Source organism: Topomyia yanbarensis, chromosome 2, assembly GCF_030247195.1.
Source record: "Topomyia yanbarensis strain Yona2022 chromosome 2, ASM3024719v1, whole genome shotgun sequence".
Lineage (NCBI taxonomy): Eukaryota > Metazoa > Arthropoda > Insecta > Diptera > Culicidae > Topomyia > Topomyia yanbarensis.
In genome coordinates, this window is record NC_080671.1 from 132,128,425 (window position 1) to 132,152,466 (window position 24,042).

The following is a 24,042-nucleotide window of genomic DNA, read 5'->3' on the forward strand; positions in this document are numbered from 1 at the left end:
GTCAGTTGATGCAATTAAAACTTCGCATTGATTCCGCTTCTGTCTTGTTCCTGATCTCCTCTTGAGTCCCCTAGGTCTGAAGCGGATCAATCGACTATTAACTAATTCAGAGAGCACTGATAATCGTAATTTCTACGAATACCAATTTCCCTGTAACTATGTATTCTGCCAGTTATTATTCCTGTTCTAGTGTGTAATTATGATTGCATGGTTTGATAAACGTAAATAATTTAAGATTTTAATTGTTAGAACTAAGTCATAGAGATCAAACATCCAGTTTCGAACAAACAATTTTAAAATGCTTGTTTTGACATTTGAACAAATATTGGCTAGACCATTACGACTACCATACTAGCATATCCAATAATTATAACGATAACTTGGATATCAATTCAGTAACACTCACGCACCAAATGGAACGACGACGGAGCCACCTCTGGTGGTAACCTCTCAATTACATTTGGATGTGACCCCTACTCAACTTTTACGCTTGAGATGGATGTCTGTTCTCTATGCTGAAATTGATGTTATTTCTCAGTTTTGCACAACCCAGGGGGAACTTGGCCTTGATCCCACTGCTCTGTCATCGATGCTACGTGATATTCGTTATGGATTTTTTTTTTGTTTGGGGTCCATTCATAAACAATGTCTCGCAGAAAATTTGTATTTTGTTTGCATTTCGTATGTTTAGTTGCAACGACAACCTGTTAGCGTAAACTTTATATCAGGTTAAGGAAATGTTACTTGTAGAGAGATACATTTAGGATGTGAAATAAATCAGACAAAACTAATACTAACTAAAATATGGAAAGGGAGGGAGGGTAGGGAAAAACTAAAATATGAAATTGTTGAAAAAAGTTTATAAATTGTTGTTGGTTTTATTAACCCCGCTCCACTAGTACTAGTACTAATTTTTCTCTCGATAATTAATGGCTTATCCCCAACTGTCAATACGCGACATCATTTATGAACGACCTTTGGTAATATCTTTAGAGCAGACAATTCAAATGGAAAATAGGATTGACAGGATTTTTGTGCGTTTTTTGCACCTTGTGTCACATCTTTATGTTTGTTATACATACTAAGAATACCAAATCATGTGATGTGATGGCCGGAAGATTAGAGAAGCAACCCCCCCCCCCTTCCCCCCAAAACAATTCGTGGACATCTTACCTTCGAAATGCAAAAGAAAAAGTCACCTGAACGTTTTTTTGAGACCCCTTATATCCTAAATATAAAGGGGGCAAAGACAATAGAATTCATCCTAAAATGATAATCAAAAACAAGCAGAAGAATAGTGAATTTTTCACACTTACCACAATTTACTAGTTGCTTTATACACTGTTGCACATACTCTCAATTTTTACTACTATAAATAATACAATATGGTCTCACTTAGACTAGCTTGTATCGGGGAGCACAGTAAGCTTCCCTTTCAATTCTTATCCGACGGGGGGTAATCCTTTGCTCTGCTTCAGATTAGCCGGTTCTAGCGTTCTTTCGTTATTAGTATTCTTGCTAGTGGATGAACATCTTGCATAAACTTATGCAAATATTTATAGGGTAGTTTTCAGCCACATGGATGGATAACAATTGGGTGCTTGTAGTAAAACACAACACTCACGGCGCGGTTTCTTCGTTTGCATATAAATAGCTTCTCTTGTTTAGTTGAATATTTTCCTGCACAATAACAACAATAACAACATCAAACAACAATAGACACAGACGACACTGTTTGTTCCTTTTCAGGCTCGTTTTAGACGGTTATGCTGTTACGCGGTGCTACGACACACTTGAAGAAATGGATAATGGCTCTAGAGAGATATCCTTTATACTGGAAACGACAGGAAAGCACAGCGGCAGGGTACAGAGCACAATATTTCAACAAATACCCTTCACTACGGCGAGGACCATCGAAAGCATCAAATTCTATAGGATTATTTCTTCAGAGTACACTGCTGCTTCATCCGGTTGAGGAGTGCATGGCTATCCTCTAAGGGCTGTTGTCGCTTTTTTCAATTGTTTCCACTCACTGAATACACAACTGGCAAGAGTAAGCTTTTGTTTAGAATTTTCCCTTGGTTTTCCGCACAAACACACCGACTGCACTCACTTACTCTCCTGTTCAGGAATAACCGCCGGTGGTTTTATTGTGAATGACCGATTCGACGTGATTTCACTCGTTTTTTTCCCCAGCAGAATATAGTTGATTTGCTGTCAGTAATCCTCCAGCTGTGGTTCTTCGTAGAAAAGGTATGAAAGTAACCGAAAATGGTTCCTATTGGAAACCCAGTAGGAAAATCGTTTCATGGCACACCGCGACCACCGGGTTGTACTCTTTGGAAAACGAGTACATCCACACGAACACAGACCTTCATGAATGAGGCGTTCTACGACTACAGACTACGACGTCTCGTGTCTAGGACTTGAACACGCTCTTATTGAGACACACACTCGTTTACTAAACATGACCAACAGATAACGATAAGAAAAGTATTATTCTCTTGCTCTGTGCCTCTCCGGGATCCTCCTCATGGCGGGAGCAAACCAACCTCCCACGTGCGTCTGGTCCTTTACCGCCAATAAACTCTCCCGGTAACAACGTGTTTTCTCCCACGCTCACTGTCAACACGAAGTAAGGATTTATGGCCACTTTTGAATTTGTTTTCCCACCCCCTCACAATGGGAACTCCCGGTATGTCTACCGTTAGCCTCTCAGCCAGACATTTGCGTTTATTGGGCTTTACTCTCGGCTCCAGGATTCCTAAATCTTCAGAATTCTCACCGAAAAAATACCGATACACTCACAAACTGGTGGAACACGAGCTACTAATAGGAAGGATTTACCTCGATCCATCAGACTCTCCGTGGAATGACACATTACTTTTGCGGGATATAAGTTCGGGGAAAAAGGGCCATCCGCCTACGGGTCGATCCAATAACCATGGCTTTGTAGATGACTATTCTTTATTGCACCTCACAGCAACTACACACGTCCTCAGAAAAACAAACAAATATAGCAAGGAGCACTGAACGAACTACAAGAGTTAGGAAACACAAAAACAGCACAGTTTGATTGAATAACTGATCCAGAATCGAAGTCCTTACTGCTGACCAATTGGGACGCGTGTGTGTGATGGGACCGCGAGCATACCTTCCAAACTAGTTTGCATTCGTCAGTAAACCAGTCTCCATCGTATGTGCGTGTGTGTAGAAGAGCCTAGCTTTCTCTCAACAACTATTCTCTCTGCTCAGTCAATCTGTCTGTATTCTTCGTCTACCCGTCCACCCACAATCCAGCGCTCGCACAATTTGTTGTTTTTGTTTTCCAACCACCCCCGCCAGCGAAAACCCCGGCGACAATATCTCGTCTGTCCACCAAGCTCCAGAAGCAGGAAAAAAGCTATCGCAACACGTAGTTTCCACCCAACGCCCTCCGAGGACAACTTTAATCTATCAATTAACTGTGTGACACACCATCGTTACTAATACCGAACGAAATTCCGTCGATTGTTCCGGAGCACACGGAAAATGTTCTCTCATGGCACGTTCCTATCCTTTTTCGACTACTTACTAACGTTATTCGGAACGTACAACAGAAACCTAACGTTGAATAAATATTCTTCTTATTTAATTAGCACAGAAACACAATGATTCAGAGTGAAACTGATTGATTTCGATTGACACGAACATGTGTCCCACGGACAGCTAGCACTCGGTTTCATAATCCCAAATGGCTGGAAAACATGCAAAACACTGAAGGAAGTAGCATAGAACCGAGATAGAACTCCGGTGATTAGTTTCTACCGAGACCCGCGGTCTGTCAGTTGATCCCGTACACTCAACAGCAAATACGCCTAGAGACTGACGAGAGTAAAGCGCGAGCATGAGCCTCCAAGTCCCGTCCTTGTTGATGTTGTTCAGCAATCTCGTTCTCATCCTTCCTCCATCCTATCCCAAACCGCTTACCGCGGAAGCTAGCTGATTATAGCAACCGAGAGCAAAGGGTACGAGTGTGCGTGATAAGACTACATCCTTGCCACGGGACAACCGTGCCATGTCGTGCCGAACGGTAATCCAAAGAAACAATCCGGCCGTTGTAAGTGTACAGTGCAAGGTGCGATGGTATGTGTGCCCAAAAACACAACACCCTCGCAGCAATCATTTCGTTGAGCACGCGATGCTGTTGATGATAATGATGATGATGTCAGCTGAAAGCACGGATGGCGGTGCTGCTGCTGGCTAGTATGAGGAAATCAACAACAAAACACCTACACTAGCGACTAGTGCGGTAGGTTATGCCACGCCAGCTTCGGAACAGAAGGAAAAACACAGAGCTCTGCGCCGAAAAGAAATTGCTGAAATTTAAATTTCGTTATTATCATTGAACTATACCAGATTAGTCGGGGCTGATATTCCATGTAAAATTCTCGAGGGGGAAAAATTTTGGACAAGACAAAATTTTTGTGCATGTGCTTAACATGAAGTCTGGTTTTTTGGTGTTTCGTATTCTACTCGTCAGTAACTAGCAATAGTTAGATAAGTCCAAACTAGCACCAAATTGGCGCCAGTTGAGCACTAAAATCCAAAACGTAACACGTCTTGCGTAAACGCTAAACATCCGACTGGTACCGAGCGATATCTCGATAGTAAGCACAGACATTCTGTTTGCCGGCGAGGAATGTGACCGACCTGAACCCGAGAAATTGAAAACTGAGACTCAAATCCGACCCAGATTCGAGAGCTTGAGCTTGTGCGACCACCCCTGGCTGCTACTCCGTTATTGACCACTCAACCACTTATCACTCAACCATCGGCGCCGTCCCAAACCCGACGCGGATCCGAAATTATAAAAACAAAAAAATCATAAGCCGAACCCAAGAATTTTAAAATAGAATATCCGTAACCCGACCCGAGCCAGAGAAATTTTCTTTTGAAAACCCGAACCCGACAGGTTGAAAATTGGAAAACCCGAGCCCGACCCGAACCTAAAAATTTGAAAAACCCGACCCGAATACGTAATTACTAAACTAACTAACCGAACATTTTGAATTTTAAGTAGCTGAGGGAGCGGAGTGTGAATAAAACACTGGTTATTAGCAGCAAGTTCCGTTGGTGCAGTGCAGTGCAGTGAAGCTTTATACTGCAAATGTATTAATTTTAATTAGGTTATAAAATTATTTCAATTTCACCTACACTTTCGATGTTTTTCACCGGAATGACACACTACACCGGTCCCAGTTTTACCGTCACACTTTGTATTTAGGACCGCAAGTTCACCGACAAGTCTACGCAGCAAACCCCCCGCAGTTCTCACGACAGTTTGACGTATCCGTCCGTCGCTTCCGGGTACGAGCCCCCTAATCCAACTATTCCTCTTTCCATCCAGTACCAAGTCTCCCTCTGCTACCATCTTCTCATCGAACCACTTCGTCCTTTTCGTCAAAGTCGGCAACATTACCTTGGTCCACCGCTTCCAGAAACAATCTAGCTGATGCTTGATCATGTGCCAAAAACTTCCAACAGCTTGCACACTAACGGTATTCTCTACAGAAGAGTTACGAATGCCGCTTGAGCACCCCAATAGAAAGTGGTTCGGGGCAGTGGCGGTGCCACGCTTTTTGCCGCTCTTGCCGTCCTGTTACATATTTTTGACTAACCAAACTATTTTTTCTTCCATGCAGTTTTCCGCGTATTTTGATAAAAATTGTTACAAATTAGTTACTTTGAAATTGATCTAGTTCTTTTCATTAACACTAATAAAAAAACGAGATTAGCTCGAAACAATACTTGGTGTTAAGATTCTTTGAAACTTGGTAGCGTCGCCACGAATTTCATTTTTTGGCAGAAAAAGCGGTTGATCATTATAATAAGGCGATGGAACTATACGACGCTAATAAGACACGGAAGTTCTACGAGATGGCGAATCATTCTTGCGAAGGCTATGTACCACAAGTCGATATATTTGAAATGATCGATAGGTGGAAGCAGTATTATGACGGACATATAAGTGGCGAATCACTAGACGATGATAGTAGTGCGCGAATCAATCTGTGTACGCGAGCAGCCGACGATTTCCAACAACGGATCAAGTTGAGGTATGGTTGAAGAATAATATGCATCAAATGCCATTTGACATGTTCTAACACGGAGAGGATAATTGGCTAACGCAATCCACGGGGTGATTTAGAAGATTTAAGAGGAAGAGCTTTTACAGGAGGATTGTTTGGTGAGCATAGTTACCATCATTTACAAAAAGGAGAAAAGCTGGATTGCCGCAACTACCGAACAATCACATTGCTGAAGACCGCCTACAAGGCTGGCAAATGTCTGGGCAATGTGAAATATAGACCCGGTGGTTCACCACAGTGGTCCTTAGCCTCTTGTCCAGGAACTCCTATCCCTACCTCCCCGCGGTGCCAACTGGGGTTCGAGTAACCATAGGAAAGATCGGGTAGCCAACTCGTTGGGATTATGGTCGTATGCTGACAGCGAAGGGGGACTGTGTAGTGGCCGGCATACAATAGCGCTACGGATCTCCCGTTCCGGTGATATGGACGATAACCCCAATTCCAAGGCGTGAAGCGACCCGTGCCGAGCGATGAATGATCGGGGGGGGGGGGGGTGAAAAGATGCCCGATCGTTAACGGAGCCTGTTGGGTACCTGGGCACTCCCCTTAGTAAGCGTCCCTTACCACATTAATGCGGAGCTCTGGCGTGGCGGACCTATTTTCTCGCGCAACTCGTGGGACTAGTAGTATGAGTAGTATGAGCGAAATTAGAAGTAACAAAAATGGGTGCAAAGAAGAGGAGGAAATGACTACGGTGCTAAACTCCTTTGCCAAAGGGGGTTTGGCGAGGTCTCTCCCGACAAGGGTTGACAGTGGAGTGACGAGGGCTGTAAACAACAGCAGCGAGAGAGCACTAGGTGTGGTAGGAGATGACACTACCAGCACGCTTGGCGGACCACTACCCGCGATGCGGGCGGTAGTCAAGCAACTCGATAGTATTATCGAGTTCACGAGCGGAAAAAACAACATCAGCAAGGAGCTAAAACAGAACCTGCTGGTGCTCCGCCAGGCTGTTCGAGTCGCTAGCCTACATGAAGAGGGTGGCGGGAAGAGAGAAGGCCGATAGAGGTATCCCCTCCTTCCTCGGTTGAGCGACGATGGCGCAGGAGGCGATAGACTTCGTTTTATCGGCCACAAAGCGCTTAATGGAGGGCAAGTCTGCGAAGCGGCGTAGGCAGTCACCTGGTGAAGGTGCGCGGAGCAACGCCAAACGACGTGCAACCAGTAAGGCCAATCGTCGTTTGGAAGGTGCGCATCCGGGTGCGAAGGATCCCGCAGAGCGGCGACCCAAGAAGGAGAATTCTCAGCCTAAAAAGGCGAAAGTCGACAACCGGGTACAAAGTGTGGAGCAACAAGGCGTCATCGACAGAAGATGGCGAATGGCAGCTGGTCAGTAGAAAGCGGAAGTCAAAAACACCTCGACCCGCGAAGAAGAAGAAGGTGAAAGACAGAAGAGAGGCCCTGTTGGTGAAAACCGACGAGGGTAGTTACGCTGACGTCCTTAAATCGATGCGGGCGGCCGAAAGCCTCTCGAAATTAGGACAGGATGTGCAAAACGTCAGACGCACCAAAGATGGCGAAATGATCTTGGTATTGAAACGCGGTGCACAATCCAGCGGAGTGACATCAGGGAAGTTGGCCCAAGAGGTCTTGGGAAACGGCGCTCAGGTGAGGTCGTTGGGAGCGGAAGGGACTCTCCAGTGAAAGCAACTGGATGAGGTCACAAACGCAGAGGACGTCGTCTCCGCCGTAAAGGAGCAGTGCGGCATAGAGATCGATCTGTCCTCTGTACGTCTAAGGGAGCGGATGCTTGGCACGCAGGTAGCCTACTTCAAGGTACCGGTCGCGGAAGCCAAAAAGGTAACCGGAAAAGGGAAGTTGAAGATCGGCTGGTCATTATGCCCAGTAAGTATACTCCAGCCGCCTTCAGTGGACCGGTGTTTTAAATGTATGGAGCCAGGCCACAAGTCATACGACTGTAAGGGCCCAGACAGGAGCAAGTTGTGTCGTCGCTGCGGCGAGGAGGGACATAAGGCGCAGACATTCGAGAAGGCACCAAAATGTCTTATACCAGTAAGAAGCAAGGCCGCAACCACGTTATGGGCGGACCTGCGTGTCCCTTCAAGGAGGCCGGTAAGAAGAAGCTATGAACGTCACACAGCTGAATGTTAACCACTACGCATCTGCTCAGCAGCTGCTGTAGCAGTCGGTCTCGGAGTCGAGGACAGATGTCGCCCTCCTATCCAACCCGTACAACGTCCCTGCCGATAATGGCAACTGGGTGGCGGACGGGTCTAGGATGGCGGCAATCTGTACAACGGGACGGTTCCCGGTCCAAGAGGTAGTACACTCCTCTGCGGAGAGTATCGCGATTGCTAAGATCAATGGTGTGTTCTATTGTAGCTGCTATGCCCCACCAATATGGCCTATAGAACAGTTCAACCAGATGATCGACAGACTTTCGTCTGACATGGTGGGTCGGAAGCCGTTTGTCATAGCGGGTGACTTCAACGCTTGGGCAGTGGAGTGGGGCAGCCGCTGTACAAATAGCAGGGACCAAGCGCTACTGGAGGCGCTTGCGAAACTCGATGCAGTGATAGTCAATGATGGTTCCGCTAGCACATTCCGTAGGAATGGGGTCGAGTCATGGATTGACGTAACGTTTGTCAGTCCGGGTTTGGTTCCAGACATGGACTGGAGGGTAGACGAGGGATACACCCATAGTGATCACCTAGCAATACGCTTTAGGATCAGCTATGGTGTGCAGCATCCGAGGGCGGGTAATCCCTGTCAGGTACGCGGGTGGAAGACCAATCACTTCGACAGCGAAGTTTTCACCGCGGCCCTGGGACTGGAGGCCAACACCGACAGTCTAAGCGCGGATGCACTGGTAGCTGTCCTAACGCGCGCAGAAATAGCAGACGTGCGGTATATTGGTGGAATGCAGCCCTACGATCAGCTTGCCTCCAAGGTAGACGTAGGATGCAGCGAGTCCGCACTGAGGAGGTAAGAGTGGACCGCCGTGAAGCGTTTCGAGCTGCGAAATCGGCCCTTAACAAGGCCATCAAGAGCAGCAAGAGTGTGCGTTTTGACAATTTGTGCGAGGGTGCCAACGCGAATCCGTGGGGAGATGCCTACAGGATCGTGATAGCAAAGCCCAAAGGGGCTCCTCACACCCAGAACGGTCGTCGGATCGGTTGGCGAGGATTATCGAAGTACTCTTCCCGTCTCGAGCCACAAGTCTCTGGCCCCCTGCGCCGCAAGGCACGGTGCAGTGGCTAATTCTCTAACAACGAACAAAGCTCCAGGGCCTGATGGAGTCCCAAACAGCGCTCTCAAGACAGCAATCATAGCGAACCCGAACATGTTCAGGTTTGCTATGCAGAGATGCCTTGACGAGTGCCGTTTTCCGGATAGATGGAAAAGGCAGAAGTTAGTACTGTTGCCGAAGGCCGGGGCCCATCGGCGTACAGACCAAACGACGGGCAAATTGCTTGAGAGGGTCATCCTCAACAGGCTAACTCCATACGCAGTAGGTACGGATGGCCTGTCAAGTAATCAGTTTGGTTTTCGAATGGGCAAGTCCACAGTGGATGCTATCATCTCAGTGGTAAAGCCAGCCGAGATAGCGATCCAACAGAAAAGGCGAGGTATTAGATATTGTGCGTTAGTGATACTTGAGGAGAAAAATGCATTCAACAGCGCAAGCTTGGATGCCATCGCGCTCTTGTTACACCGGCTTGGTCTGCCGGCGGGCCTGTAGCGGATCTTGGAAAACTACTTCAAGAACCGTGTACTATTATTCGAGACCGTTGCCGGTCAGAGACGTGTTCCTAGTACCGCAGGAGTCCCGCAAGGTCCAATCCTGGGCCCGGTTTTATGAAACCTTATGTATGACGGGATTCTGAGACTAAAGTTACCTCCTGGTGTGAAGATCGTCGGTTTCGCCGAAGATGTAACTCTGGCGGTCTACGCGGAGTCAATCCCCGAGATAGAACTAACGGCGGCACACGCGATTAGCACGGGCGGTGGCGGAATGGATGAGCTAGGGCCTATTTATAAGCTTTCTAATGATAGCTTGTTTTTATAAGATTTTATGGTCATCGCAACATATTTATTTCATGGACTTGTTGACTTTTCTCCGAGAAAAGTCAACAAGTCCATGAAATAGATTTTCACCGAGAAAAGTCAACAAGTCCATGAAATAGATAGCTTGTTTTGTTGTTCGTTTGAACATTATACGACTAATAATATAAGAAACTAAACAGCATCAAAATAAATTTAATACGTAAAATTATCTCGTTTGCGCTTTGATAGTGATGGGTTTAGTAATTTTAAATCTTAGAGTAAGATTACCTTCAGATCCCTACATTAGTTTCTTGGTGAGATATTTACTTTATTATTTTGAACAATTGTAGGATTCCAATAGATTGATCATTAACATATTCGCGAGTTTTCCCAAATAATCCTTAAACGGCTTTTCAAAAATTTTGTTTCGAAATACTTTTACAAAATAATTATAAATATTAGTTCTTATTTTTCCGTTCAAAATTATTAAACTTCATTTACCTCCTTCCCCACCTGGCTACGTCCCTGAGTTCTACAAATGGATCTAAGACAGTGTATTGTCCAAAATTATTCAAGGTGTTTACTCCCTATATCAATGATCTGAAGCCACCTATGGCCAATTATTGAAGAAGAACATAGCTATTTTAAGTTAATGAATTTTGACCATATTGAATTAAACTTAAGTATAAATCTAAAAGCTCACAGAGCCCTATCGCGGATGCTTTAAAATTATTTTCCCGGCAAATGCAACAGGTGGCGCCCATAATCGGGTCTTTGCCGCCTACCAACACCCCGCCAACAGATTCCACCGAGTTGTACGATGCGAGGTGATTGTTTTCAAATGTATTTTGCCTGGCACGGCAAATTCTTGCTAAGCGTGCAGTTTATGCCCAAGCCTATTCTTGGGGTAGAGTCGAACCAAACTCGTGCACTTCGTCTTTCACTTTTTATTGGTGAATAATGTGATGATTGAGAACTTTCCAGCTACATACGAGTTCCAGTGGACGCACGCAACAGTCACAGTTACCAGGAAGTCAGGGACAATGACTTTGTCATACGAAGCGCTATGGCGCAGCGAATAGAATTGCACACTCGCTGAACCTGGCGAGCTCGAGTGGTTTGGAAATATTTCATCCGTGTTTAATTATAGCAAAGCTCGGAGTAGATTCTCAACGTATAAAACAATTACTGGTCTTCTGTAACGATCTAACTAGGAAAATGCTCCACTAGTACTTCAGAGAAGATAAGACAGAAATGAAGGATTCCCCTTCCATATGAGTACAGATATTCAAATTTGCTATCGATATATCTATAAATTATGTTTTAGACGAAAGGTTTCCCGCGAATTTTTAGAAAACATCTTTTTCAGTTTCTTTTCTTGCTCATAAACCTTACCGATATCGCATGTGGGTACGTAGGTATTACTTCATATTCGATTGCTATTTATTTTTTAATTAATTTAAAACGAATTACTACAGAAGCGTGTAGTCGCATTCAAATTTGGAAGAAATTGAATAGCAATAAATATTAATACATTATTTGAATAATGAAACATTATCAGGATCAACTCAAGCATAATAAATCTAGGAATCAAGAATATTCTTTTTCAAAGCGACAGCATCCTCTATTCGATGCCTATAAGATAGTTTCATTTTTCACCGGCAGCCTCTGAGATGCTACGACCTGAATCGATTTCCGAAGATGAAACACCAAGGCGGGCAAAAGCTGGAAGCTAACAGCAACTGACGTAGAATTTTATGCTGCCACATAACTTTTGTTCCTGTTGCTGTGACGGTGTGAATTGTGAATGAATGTTTCGTTCGTATGAAGATTATGAAGGTAATCGAAATACCACTATTATTCGAATTGCACAATGCAGTGGCGTAGCCAGGGGGGTTTGGGGTTAAAACTCCCCCCAAACTAAAACGAATTGAATGGAAAAAAATTGGTGGTAATGACCAGTTTAATTTTAAAAAAATATTTAATATTTAAATAAGAATTTTGGAAGTTTATTATCTGATCATTACATCGAGAACTTAATGTTTTAAACACCGTTGGGAGTTTTGGTAAATTGTGGGAATAGGATTTTTTAACAAAATGGCATTTGCAATAAGATAGCTAAACAGTGACAATATATAGAGCTTTCATATCTTCAATAAAGATGTTTTACATGAAATTCACAAAAACTTGGCTGAAGACATCAAGTCTCTTACTAATTTTTTGAAGAGTTGCTTTTCCAGGATTATTTCTAGTAGGATTTATCACTAAAATGATTACATCTGAAGATGTGTTATTTTATATTGGAAAACTTGTTGCTAAACTTTCACTTAAATAATGTAGTTACCAATCAGTCTAAGGCCGCGTTTTTCTTTGCTGTCAAGAAAATTGTCTCTAGTTCACTCGGTCTATGGCTGTTTGTCTCCTCGCAGGGCACGAAGACCCCGCAATTCCACTTAACACCCTTTTTATAGATGGGACATACTATTTCCTCCATCCAATCCTCCGGTAAAATCTGTTTCTTCCAGATCTTCAAAACCACCCAATGGAATGTTCTAACCAACACCGCTCTTCCGTGTTTCAACAGCTCACATGGCAGTTGATCATTGCCGGCGCTATATCAGTGTTCAACCGTCCGATCTCTTCATAAATCTTATATAGATCCGGCGCTGGGAATCTGTCGTCGGTTACGCATGTCCCCAGGCTGATTCTTACGATACACTCGTCGCTTACTACTATTTCGATGTTCGCCATAATACACTTACCGATCAGCTCACACTCGGTCGTGAGAAGGTCTCCATTAGTATCTCTTCATATGTCAGCCTGTGGCACATAGCCTTTGCTCGAGCGATTTACCTACTCGTTGACTTTTCGTAACCCAACAGATGCTCCATCGCTTCGGTATCCCGATCTTCTTGAAACGATTATGAATCTATATTTGCACTGCGGAGGTTGCGAACATTTGTGATGTCGGAGAAGAAACTTCTGGTCATTAGAACGTGGTCGATTTAGTTCTTAGTTTGTTAACTAGGTGATCTCAAGGGTGACGTTCATGTCGCTGATGAGAAGCTTTACATTCTGCCGCGGGCTCCAAATCCGCGTAAAATCCTCCTTTCTCGTTCTCGGGTCACGTTACGCGAGGGCAGTGCACGTTGACGATGCTGTAGTTGTAGAAATGGCCGTTGATCCACATACATATCTGCTACTTGATTACGCGTTGGCGCATATCCCTCAGCACTACAAAGCGGGTTCCCAACTCGTTTGTTGTGCCGTCGCTCTAATAGAATGTAACCGCTCGATGCCCGCTTTTCCACACATTTTGGACCGCCAAGCAAAATTCCTACAATGCTACGTCTTTCAAGTTGCAAGCTTTCAGGTCATCGTGTACGATTCGTTCGAACCCAGGGAAGCAAAGTGACTTGCAATTCGATGTGCCAAGTTTTCAATCATAGTCCCTTTTTTCGTTACGTAAACTTTGACCGACACAGTAGTTTTTTGAATAACTATCTTTACTTCAAGTAGATGTAACTGTATGCATTTTTAAAACAAGTACTTACTCATAGATTGAAAATGTTCAAATAGTTAAGTATTTTATTTTGTTTTACTATGACAATTAAATTGCCTTATTGTAAATTTTCATTCGTTGCTCTTGGGGTAACTTAAATTTTAATTTGTGCTCGTAAATATAGTACACGAAAAGTCGAAATAATCGTTACTGATAGATGCTGAACACAGGGCCGGCGGAACACGTGGGTAGTATGGGTAGTACTACCCACTCGAAAACTGCCGAGGGGGGAATTACCCACTCGGAAGTTTGGAACATACCAAAACCTGAGATTAACCACGTCTGACACATTCTTTCGTGACGTTTACAATGATTTGACGAATCTTCATTCCACAAATATGTTATAACTTTATCAAATGAACGCCTATATCAAAACCTATTACAGAATCTTTCGTGAAATTTTGTCTACTTTCTTAATCTGTAATAAGTTTTGATGTAGGCGTTCAATTGATAAAGTTATAACGTATTTGTGGAATGAAGTTTCGTCAAATCGTTGTAACGTCACGAAAGAATGTGTCGTATGTGTCTCGCACACAATGCATGCATCTGAATTTTTTTTTTTGAAAATATGAGATAATAATTAGACTTTGTTTGAAACTTGAAATTATATTTAATATTTCTGCTAAGAATACATTTTGACACATCTACATCCTAAAACAAGGAGTTCAGATCGATACATAAAAATGTTAATGTAATTTTATTCAGACTAACGGATGCAATTTTTACGACTAGATTATAATTTTTTAAGAAGAACAATTATTTGATTTCAAATTGAAACAAGGAGAAACACTAGTAGGCTTTTAATAAGGAAGGCAAACGACATACGATTGATTCCAACATCAGTAGCAGAGAGCGTTTCAGGGAAAGTGAGGAGAGGGCGGACAACGATGATAGGGAAAAAAGAAATTAAATTGGCAATTTTTTAGCAAACGGAAGATCACTGTCAAAACATCATGAACCGGATAGCCGACTTGTCTCCTTAGATCCGCTGGGAACTCTTGGGATTAGATTTCCAGGTAGCTGTTAGTATGTCAACCGAAAGAGAAGAAATTACTAAATTTGAATAATTGTCGCTTTTAAAAATATGTGTGAGAGACATAAAGGAGAAATCGAGGATAGCCAGTACATCTCGAACTGGAACGAGGCCGAAGGGATTCGTTCGAATTGTTTGATTAAAGAACAACTATGACGTTTATATACAGTATTGCCATTTCATCGCGAAAGTCTAATACTATGTTCACATTGGCGCTGATATCAAGTGATATGCGGATAATCTTGATATCCGGTGATATTACATACCATATCACTTGATATCCCATACATTTTAAATGTCATCTCATATCATCATCTTTGCGTGATATACGGGATATCATGAACGAAATCAAGTCAAATTGTCAAAAGTAGTGACTAGCAACACGGATAGCGGCATTGAACGCACTCATTTATAAATGTCATTTCGAAAATTCATGGGATCGCGGCAAGCGTTGACTTGATGTTTTTCGTGAAAAAACCACAACAAACATCTCAAAGATCTAAAATGTGAAAAAAGAGGTTCACAGTTTGTGCTAGTAACAGTGCAATATTGCTCTGCCAAGTGATGTTATGCAGCAAAGACAGTGTGATGCGGCTTGGCCAATTAGCGTCCAAGGATCCGAAGCGGACTACAGCCAGAATACTGGAATACCAACCAGTACGAGCTGTTTCGCAAACTCGCCGTCGGAATTACAAACACATCCGTAATCCACTCGCTCGGTTTACTCAAACATGGGGATCTCAAGCCAACTCAGTGCTAGCAACTTATGAGCACTTATCGGACAGCACTTATGAGGCTGAAGAATGCTGTTATACATATTGTGTAAATGTGAGGTTCTGTTTAATAACAATCACGAAAAATGCCGCTGGTTAATGTGACAACGCCATTTCACTTTTTTTAATGCCGTTTAAAACTAGCCGTAACCCTTGCGGTTAACCGGGCAAACGAGGGGATCACAGGTTTGTTTAAACTGCAGACAGCGGTTTTGCAGACACTGCCACTATTACTAGTGTTATTAAACACATCTTTATCAGTTATCCCGATTTGAAAACAAAATCCAATATCCGCTCTAGAATTCGGTTTATTCCAGCCGAAATACTTTAATTTGGCAAAAAAAAAACACTAAACTAAAGACTTACCAGACAATTACCGAAAAAAATAGTAAAAAATCGCGGTAAAATGAAAAGAAATAAAGCTTCAGACATAACTGTCGTGACTGGAGCTTTTGCGTCTGCTCTCATCTATTTCCTTCCAAAAACTGAAGCTAGATTGTCATAGAGATTTAATCGGTATTCAAATGAAAAATCTGTTTTAATCTACCTAGCGGTGTAATTGTACCTTTCTCAATCAATATTCGAGTTCTAAAATTTTCTAAAAGGGACAAGGCCAAATCGAAAACTTGAACCATCACAACCAGCTATCGTCGGTCTGAGATTTTGTTTAGACGTCTTGATCAGCTGGTGGGAGAAGAAAGGTAATGTTTGCAAAATGTTTAGGAAGGATTCTTTATGCACAAATGGTCTAAACACCACAAATTATTTACGAAAGTTTTTTGTAACAGCCACGGTATTATTAAATTGAAGGAAATGCGGATGTGAGGGTGGTCCAAGGGGGAGGGTGTGTGAGGAAAGGGGGAGGTGGAAGGGTAAGGTAGGGGGGGATACAGTACCCAACTGCATATTACACCTTCCATTCGAGACTTGGTTTGAGAAAATCGGTTCAGTCATGACCGAAGAATCGATGTGATTTTGATTGTGGAATATGCCCGGAACGCGGGACTTCCGGAATTGTCGATAGTATACAATATATTCAAAGAAGATTTGATTGGCAATCAGTAATCTAAACTTGCTAATCTATGTGGTTTGGTGACCAATGATGTATTACGTTTGTATGGGGAATTCCAGTGTGACCTTACTAACCAACCTGTAACTCCGGTACCAAAAGTCAGAACCGAATTAAATTCAGTAATAGTCAATGGGATTACTGATACTTTTATTTGAAATCAAGTTTGAAAAAAATCGGTCAAGAATTGGGAAATAGATGTTACATTAGCTTAGGAACTTGGCGAGTTCCCCGGGGGTATCTAGAACCGTCACAGGTGGCCAATGTAGTGAAGGCTTTAATTGGTCATTACTGATCTACACCCGCATATCCAAGTAATGGTGACCCATTTTAATATGTATTACATCGTTCGGACATCATGGTATTACCAGAATTCACTGTGTGGCCGCACTCTTCAACCCGTAATTCCGAAACCGATCGTCGGATCAACTAAAAATTCACTTGCAGCTTATGGGAGCGCTATACCTTTCATTTGAAACTAAGTTTGTGAAAATCGGTTTAGCCATCTCTGAGAAAATTGTGTGTTTAAATAACTCACACACATACATACATACACAGACATTTTCCGATCTCGACGAATTGAATCGAATGGTATATGATGCTCGGCCATCCGGGCCTCGGTTAAAAAGTCGATTTTTACAGTGATTGCATAACCTTTCTTTATATAAGAATGGCAAAAATAACGACATTCTCGGTGGTCAAAAGTACAGGATGCATATGGAGATAAATTTCTAATATAAATAGGTATATGCAATGCTGAAACTGCGTCAGAACTGTTGGTAGTAAGAGCTTCCTGTTAGTTGCATTTGCGTGAATAATTTTGGAAGTGACAGATTGACCCGCATTCGCCAGCTGACTTTTTGATTGGCGAAAAGATTTTTGCAGCCTTCCCAAATGAACATCGCGCACGAAGGTCTCTCAGTTACTGTGCTTATTTAAAATGCACATATCGCGTACAAACCGGAATACGCCAATTTGTACAAAAATACGTGCACATGTTCGCTTGCACAGTCGAACTCTATGTGTGTACAGAGTGTACGTACACATTGTTCCGTGGCACCTGTTTTCTCTTCTCTACCCTAATCATCGCTAGCGTTGTTTTTTTTTGCTTTGCGCGTAGCTTCCTCACGTACGCACCTGGTGTACCTACACGGATGTTTGAACCGAACTTTGTACAACAGTGCACCGTTCGCTTAGGTTCGGTGTTTCATGTCGTTTTTGCTTGAACCCGAACTTGAGTCAGGCTGAAACTCCAATTGCTGTCATCAGTTCATACATTATGACAGTAGCTGGGGTTAGAATCAGATTCAAAAACGGCATTAGACGAATATGTATATCGGCACAAAGCATTTGATGTTGATCCCGTACATAAAATTTTGTACACGTTTGCAAACATGTTCATGTTCATGGGAAGACTGGAGTTAATTTTAGTTGAAAATTTCGTTTTGGACATCTGCCACTTTTTTGCAATCGGTTCGAATGTAAGCCAATCAATGAATAAAGCATTACTAGTTTTTAGTTCGTTTATTTTAAAGGCACAAATGCGTTGGCTTGGCGGTGCCAAATTCTTTTTTTTTTACATTTTGAATATCTTAAAACTTAAAGGTTACAATGCACAAAATTACTTATTTTTATTTGCCTTCCTGGTCTATTCACAGATGATGTGATACAGTCGTGATTCGCTGGTTGGACACTTTTTAACTGGACTGCTTATTAGTTGGACCTCCGTTAGTTGGACCATTGTCCAACTAAAAAGCATCTGAATGTCAAAATCTTATGTCAAATTTACTTTGACAATCTGACAATTATTAAAGATATAAATAGATGCATTTACACTGCCAATATCTCCTTTGGAGAGTTTCTGACATTTGTCAGTCGATACAACTAGCGAATCAAATTCGTTAGTTGGACAAGGCTGTGGCCCAACCAGCGAATCACGAATGTAGCTATTCTTTGCTGTTGTTATTACTGATGCAGCATGGGAATAATAGTTCTCGTCGCGAAGTACGCCTTGCAAGATGATTATGCCTTGAAGGGAGGGGGGGGGGGGGGTTAAAGGTTTCAGCAGGAAAAGAAAATCACTTATTTTGAGAATTATTTTAGAACTTTGGGTGAAGCAAATTGACGAAAACTTTTGTGTATTATAATGTATGATTTCAATAACATTCTGTAATTTGTTTATGCAAAATATCGACAAGTGACTCGGTGATGAAGGTTGGTAGAATGTCTTTGAAAAACACACGATTTTGTGATAATTTTTCTATCAGCGGCAGCTCGTTCAGTGAGCCATATTCCGGAGGGTTAATTATACTTTGAACTTCATTATTCAAATTTATTTCATCATTTTAATTTAGACTAAGCTGTTTCAGAGGGGGTCGGTTTTTGAAGTTTTCTCAGTTGAACCTTAACGATTTTTTAATATCAGGTTTTAATAATCCCAAGCTCATGCGAGATTGACCTCATCAACAAGTGTGACATATAAAACTTGAATAACTTTCCGATTATTTGCAGGTGGTTTGGATGAATTGGAATGAACATAAAAATTTAGTAGAAGCAAACGTATGCTTAGAAATATTTTGGGAACGCAGAAGCGTATTTACACCAGTTTAACAACAATGGACGTTCTAATAATGCATTGGAATAACGGAAGACAGATCCTTGTGATATGACAGGTGGTGTGAGCGACTACTGTGAGAATAAAGACGACGAGAACGAGGTGGTAGGGCATCAAAGTGTTTGCCCTTCAGCTGTTGCTTTCAGTCCACGATTTATTCCTTAAGCTGGCTCGAAACCCAAAGCGTAGATTTGGACCTATGAAATAAAAGGCAAATCCCCTATCGGTCAAATCCATCAATATTAACCGACAGCCATGGACGAGTTTTGAATCGAAACTACGTGAACCCATAGCTATTAACATAGTCTAGCTATCTGGCAAAATTATCAACTGCTTACTTCTTAGGTCGTTTCTAAGTAGACACTTTCGTCTCAATTGCATATACCTCCGCTTAAAAGACGAACGGTGTAGAAACTAGAGCCTTGCAGAACCTACAGTAAGGACCACACCTCCTACTCCCACACCGCAGGATCTTTTTGAGTCATCGATATTCTATTGAGTTCAGTCAGATATTACAACCTCAAATGGTAGATCAAAGACTTCGGCATGATGTTAGTGAATGTATTTAAGTACAACAGTCCCGAGACTAGGTACAGGATTTTGAAATGCCTCGCAGTATCCCTAGGTTAATAATGATAGATACTATATGTATCCATAAGACACTACGTGCTGTCTCCATTTTAATGTGGGCATATAATGGTACCAGGTTTAACATTGATGCCAATGCAATCGTTGGGGCCGATTTTATTGCCCCTGTGATAACTAGACAAGCCACTCAATACAATACCTTTGATAGTTACAGACAAGCCTTTTTGCTTTCCTCTCTGAGCCCCCACAAAATTGAAGCACACGCAACCATTAGTCTTATGACGAAAGGGCAAAGCCAGTGCGCCATTTTTGGCTTCAAGCCCATTTTTCCCAGAGACTTCGGCAAGCCATAATGTATTTTAGTGCTTTTCTGTAGTTCTTTTGATACGCAGATTCCAGAACAGTTTACGATTCCACAACAGTTTATTAAAATGATAACGATGTTGGCTGGAATTGTTTGTAATCGTCGTATTTCGATTCCCTCAGTCAATACACATTAGGTTTCTTCTAGCACTTAACTCTTTCTCCAGCTTACAAAAGGGAAAACAGGAACAATGAAACTTGCTCACTTCCTACGGTCTGATAATTACAGTATAATCCAATGCAGGAACGTTTGTCTCCCTATTAATGCTTTGTATGTACCTCTTGTGAAATTAGTTTGCAAAATATTTTGCCTTTTTCCGTGCGGCATTTTGACATTTGCTCACGAGACGCGTAGCTCGAACCAAAACATTATTAATCGAATTTAAAACATATGTGCGCACAATAATGCAGACGATGAAACTATTTCTTATTACAAATTGTTAAATTCTTTCAAATTGTTATGATTGAAAATTTATGACACTTGAGTTGTCATGTCAACTGTCAACCGATATCACCTCGCATTAATGTGAACACTTTGACATAATATCCATATCATCTCGGTATATCAAGTGATATAAGTGCTAATGTGAACATAGTATAACGTTTGAATGTGAATCTTTTGTAGCCGAAAAAGGATTCTTGGTTCCGTGTATTCCGATCAAAGGTTGAATCAAATATACAACATAGGACCGCCATTAGACAAACTATTGTTTCTCTCGTAACGTCGACGAACCGTTGCCAATAATCGTGTTTTTCAGCTTTCATCAAGTTTTCATTTGCGTTTCTAACGTCGCGTATGTATATTAATTGCTTATAGGACCTTTTCGCATACAATTCTGAGCACTCTTTACCCACCATGGTTCCACCAAATACAAATTAAATACGCCAAGGTCCCATACAAAAGGGGCATCATTTTTTGGCTCATCGAAAAAACCAATTATGCTACCCAATTCCTATGATTTGTCTTGACAGCTTAGAGACGTCAGAAAACAAATAAACTGGCAACGCCAGCTGATCAAAGCATGCTGGTGGTTTTGTTTTATTTTCATTTGGTTGTCAAAGGTGAAAAAACCATTGCAGATTCATAAAAATGAAACGCAATTCAGATAATCCCGTTAAAATAGAGTTTTTGCGCAAATATGCACTTCAGTTCATTGATTCTGCAGCTAACATAGAAGAAAAGTGTGAACAGGTGCGTTCATTAGATTGGATAGTTTCATCGAACATATTTTTAAAATCATCCCCTTTGTCATTCTTCGACAACCAATACAGCGTTGGGAAACCTCGGACGTTGAACGTTGGCGGAACATCATTGGTGGTGGCATCCATCCTCACGACAGAAACATCCTCGTCTTTTAGTTTAGTAACCAGTTCTTCATAGATCGGCGTTAACTTCTTGCAACAGCCGCACCATGGGGCATAGAATTCCATTAAAGTGTCAACGCCGTTGTTGATAACAACATTGTCAAAAATTTTACCGACAGATATTTTTAACGGTGCATAATTGATTTCTGGCACTGGTTCTGATTTGCCGTACGGTTCCAGACTGCCTTCCTCCAGCACGGTAGCAAAAGTTTGCAGATTTTCAACTCAATAAGCATAATTACAAAAGATAATTAGTGCTTACCGTTACCAGCTTGTGAAAGCCATACCCAATCAATCACTACCGCATAGAAGTATTATGCAGCAGTATAATCGCTTTTAATAAGAACAAAATAGCGTTCAACATGCAGCTCTAATCACAGGATTTTTGCAATGCTCCATTTCAGGGTTCGCGATGGGAGATATCTACTAAGTTAAATAAACAATGATTTGATACTTACAAGAACTCATTTTTCATGAGTAACTTTTGATTTTTGCTATCATGAGCCAACGCCAGCGGTTTATCGCCAGCATATAGTCATAGCCATATTCGTTTAGCTCGTGCAGGAAATCCTTGGCGATAACGACAGAATTGACGCGGCCAACAAATTTCTTTGCAACTTTCAGAATCTGGTTACGCCAATAATTAGTTCCTTTCGGATTCTTAACGTAATTCACAGCGTAGTAAACTATGACCAGAGGATTTTTGCAATCACTTGGCGAGTATGAACGCCTAAAGTCCATGGAAATTAAATTTGACGAAACCGGTCAGCTCGTCCTTCGTCTTGTCACTGAACTTTACGAAACCATTTTCGTATTTGTTAGACAGTTGCTTGGCACGGAACAAGCATATTGCATCGGATTCGCCTTGTTTGTCAAGAATTTCTTTGGCAATGCTGTGGCCGAATCGTATCCGTTCACGTTGACTATCCGCGTATTTCAGGAAGACACTCTTCAAGTCCAATTCTTTCTGGAAGAAACCGACATCGCTGATTTCCTGTACTTTCATAAAAGCCTCAAATGCATCTGGTGTGGGCAAATTTTTGGAAGCTGTTTCCACGATAGATTTCACATACTTCGCGATCCATGTGGTTCATTATACTCTTACGAAACTACGACATTCTTGAAGATTTTCAACGTAGGATAGCCTGAGACGGAAAACTTGCTACACGTATCTTTGCCTCCCTCAATATAATCTACTTTGGCCAGGGCGATTGGTGGATCCTTACCGTGCAAAAGTTTGGCTGCTTTTACGTACTCTGGTTTAAGCTTTTTTAGAGTGGCCGCACCTAGTTAAAACAATCAATATATATTCGAATCCAGAAATCCACAAGCTTAGTGACCATTCTCAAAACCGTTTATAATATACTTGTTCGGCTTTTCTGAACGTATGTCTATATTTTGTATTTGATTCAAATAATCTATTTTATTAAAAATAATTATGCAAACGCAATGTAAATGGTGTTCTTTTGAGGGTAGGCAGGTACCAGAAGTCCGAATACTATATTTCTAGGGAAATGTAGAATAGAAGGTAAATAACAATGATAAATTCTCTTTGGGGTCTTTTTCTTCTGTTCATTACTCGGTCGTTTCGATATTTGGCGCGTGTTAAGCCAAAGAGGACCAAGCGCCATTTTGAGAAACATGCTTTAAAACGCTATCGCATTCAACATATCACTTGCAATACCCATATCTATTTATTTTTGTGAACACAAATAGCAAACTTAAGTAAATAAGTGTTTCTAAACTTACTATGTGACTGGAAAATTATCTAAAAATGCTTTTTAACATGAAAAATACTAGAAAAAAATATGGTGCTCAGTTCAGTTTGGCTTAACGCAGGTCATTTAGTACTCAACTCTCTGCATAATATTCTAGTAAAAACCATCGGCTTTCGATATGTACTGGAAAATCTATGCAAAGTATTGTAGTGACGTCGTAATAATCAAAAGAGAAAGTAAAGAAAGAGAGGCTATCAATGTTACTTACGTCCTATTCTAAATTTTATCCAGATTTTGATTGATTGCTCAACTTTACGTTTGGAGATAAAATTCATTACATGTTCTTCCATCTATTTCTTCATCCCACCCTTGTTCACAGGAAAACTTTGCATCGACGCGGCTGCTTCCACTAATGGGCCCACAGTAAACCATCAACCGTCCACAGAAACTGAATTATCAACGTGGCATAGGTTGTAGGTTTGAAATGTAAATCAACCCTTTTCAAACTTTGCGCGGAAGGTAGTTTCTTCACAACATCGATGGTTGGAATCAGTTACCACAAGTCAGGTCAATGGCTTCAGGTATGAATCCTGCTTTACCAGCGCTCCATCGTCGGAAAAACGGTAACCGATGCGTTTGAAGTCGTCGTGCGATTGACCTGCACGTAAAAATTGGTTCTGTAGATGTAGAGAAATAGAAACAACGAAAACGTGACCTACCATTAACGTCTATGTCAACAGCATAATGCAGTTCTTGAACTAGTGTCCATTAATTCAACATCCGAGAAGCGGGATAACTACAGGTGCAAATCATCAATA

The 24,042-nt window shown here is 41.8% G+C and overlaps 1 protein-coding gene and 1 pseudogene across 3 annotated transcripts in view; both read right to left on the minus strand.

Annotated features, from left to right (window-relative positions):
* LOC131681359 (uncharacterized) overlaps nucleotides 1–3,838 on the minus strand; it is an 833,365-nt gene extending 829,527 nt beyond the window's left edge. The window contains exon 1 of one of the 3 annotated variants that reach the window (XM_058962114.1): nucleotides 1,317–3,838. The gene's annotated coding sequence lies outside the window, so the exon portion shown is untranslated. The remainder of the gene's footprint in view (nucleotides 1–1,316) is intronic. The other 2 variants (XM_058962115.1, XM_058962116.1) reach the window with 2 other exon arrangements.
* Nucleotides 3,839–21,960: 18,122 nt separating this feature from the next.
* On the minus strand, nucleotides 21,961–23,834 carry LOC131679760 (protein disulfide-isomerase A3-like; annotated as a pseudogene).
* Nucleotides 23,835–24,042: the final 208 nt, after the last annotated feature.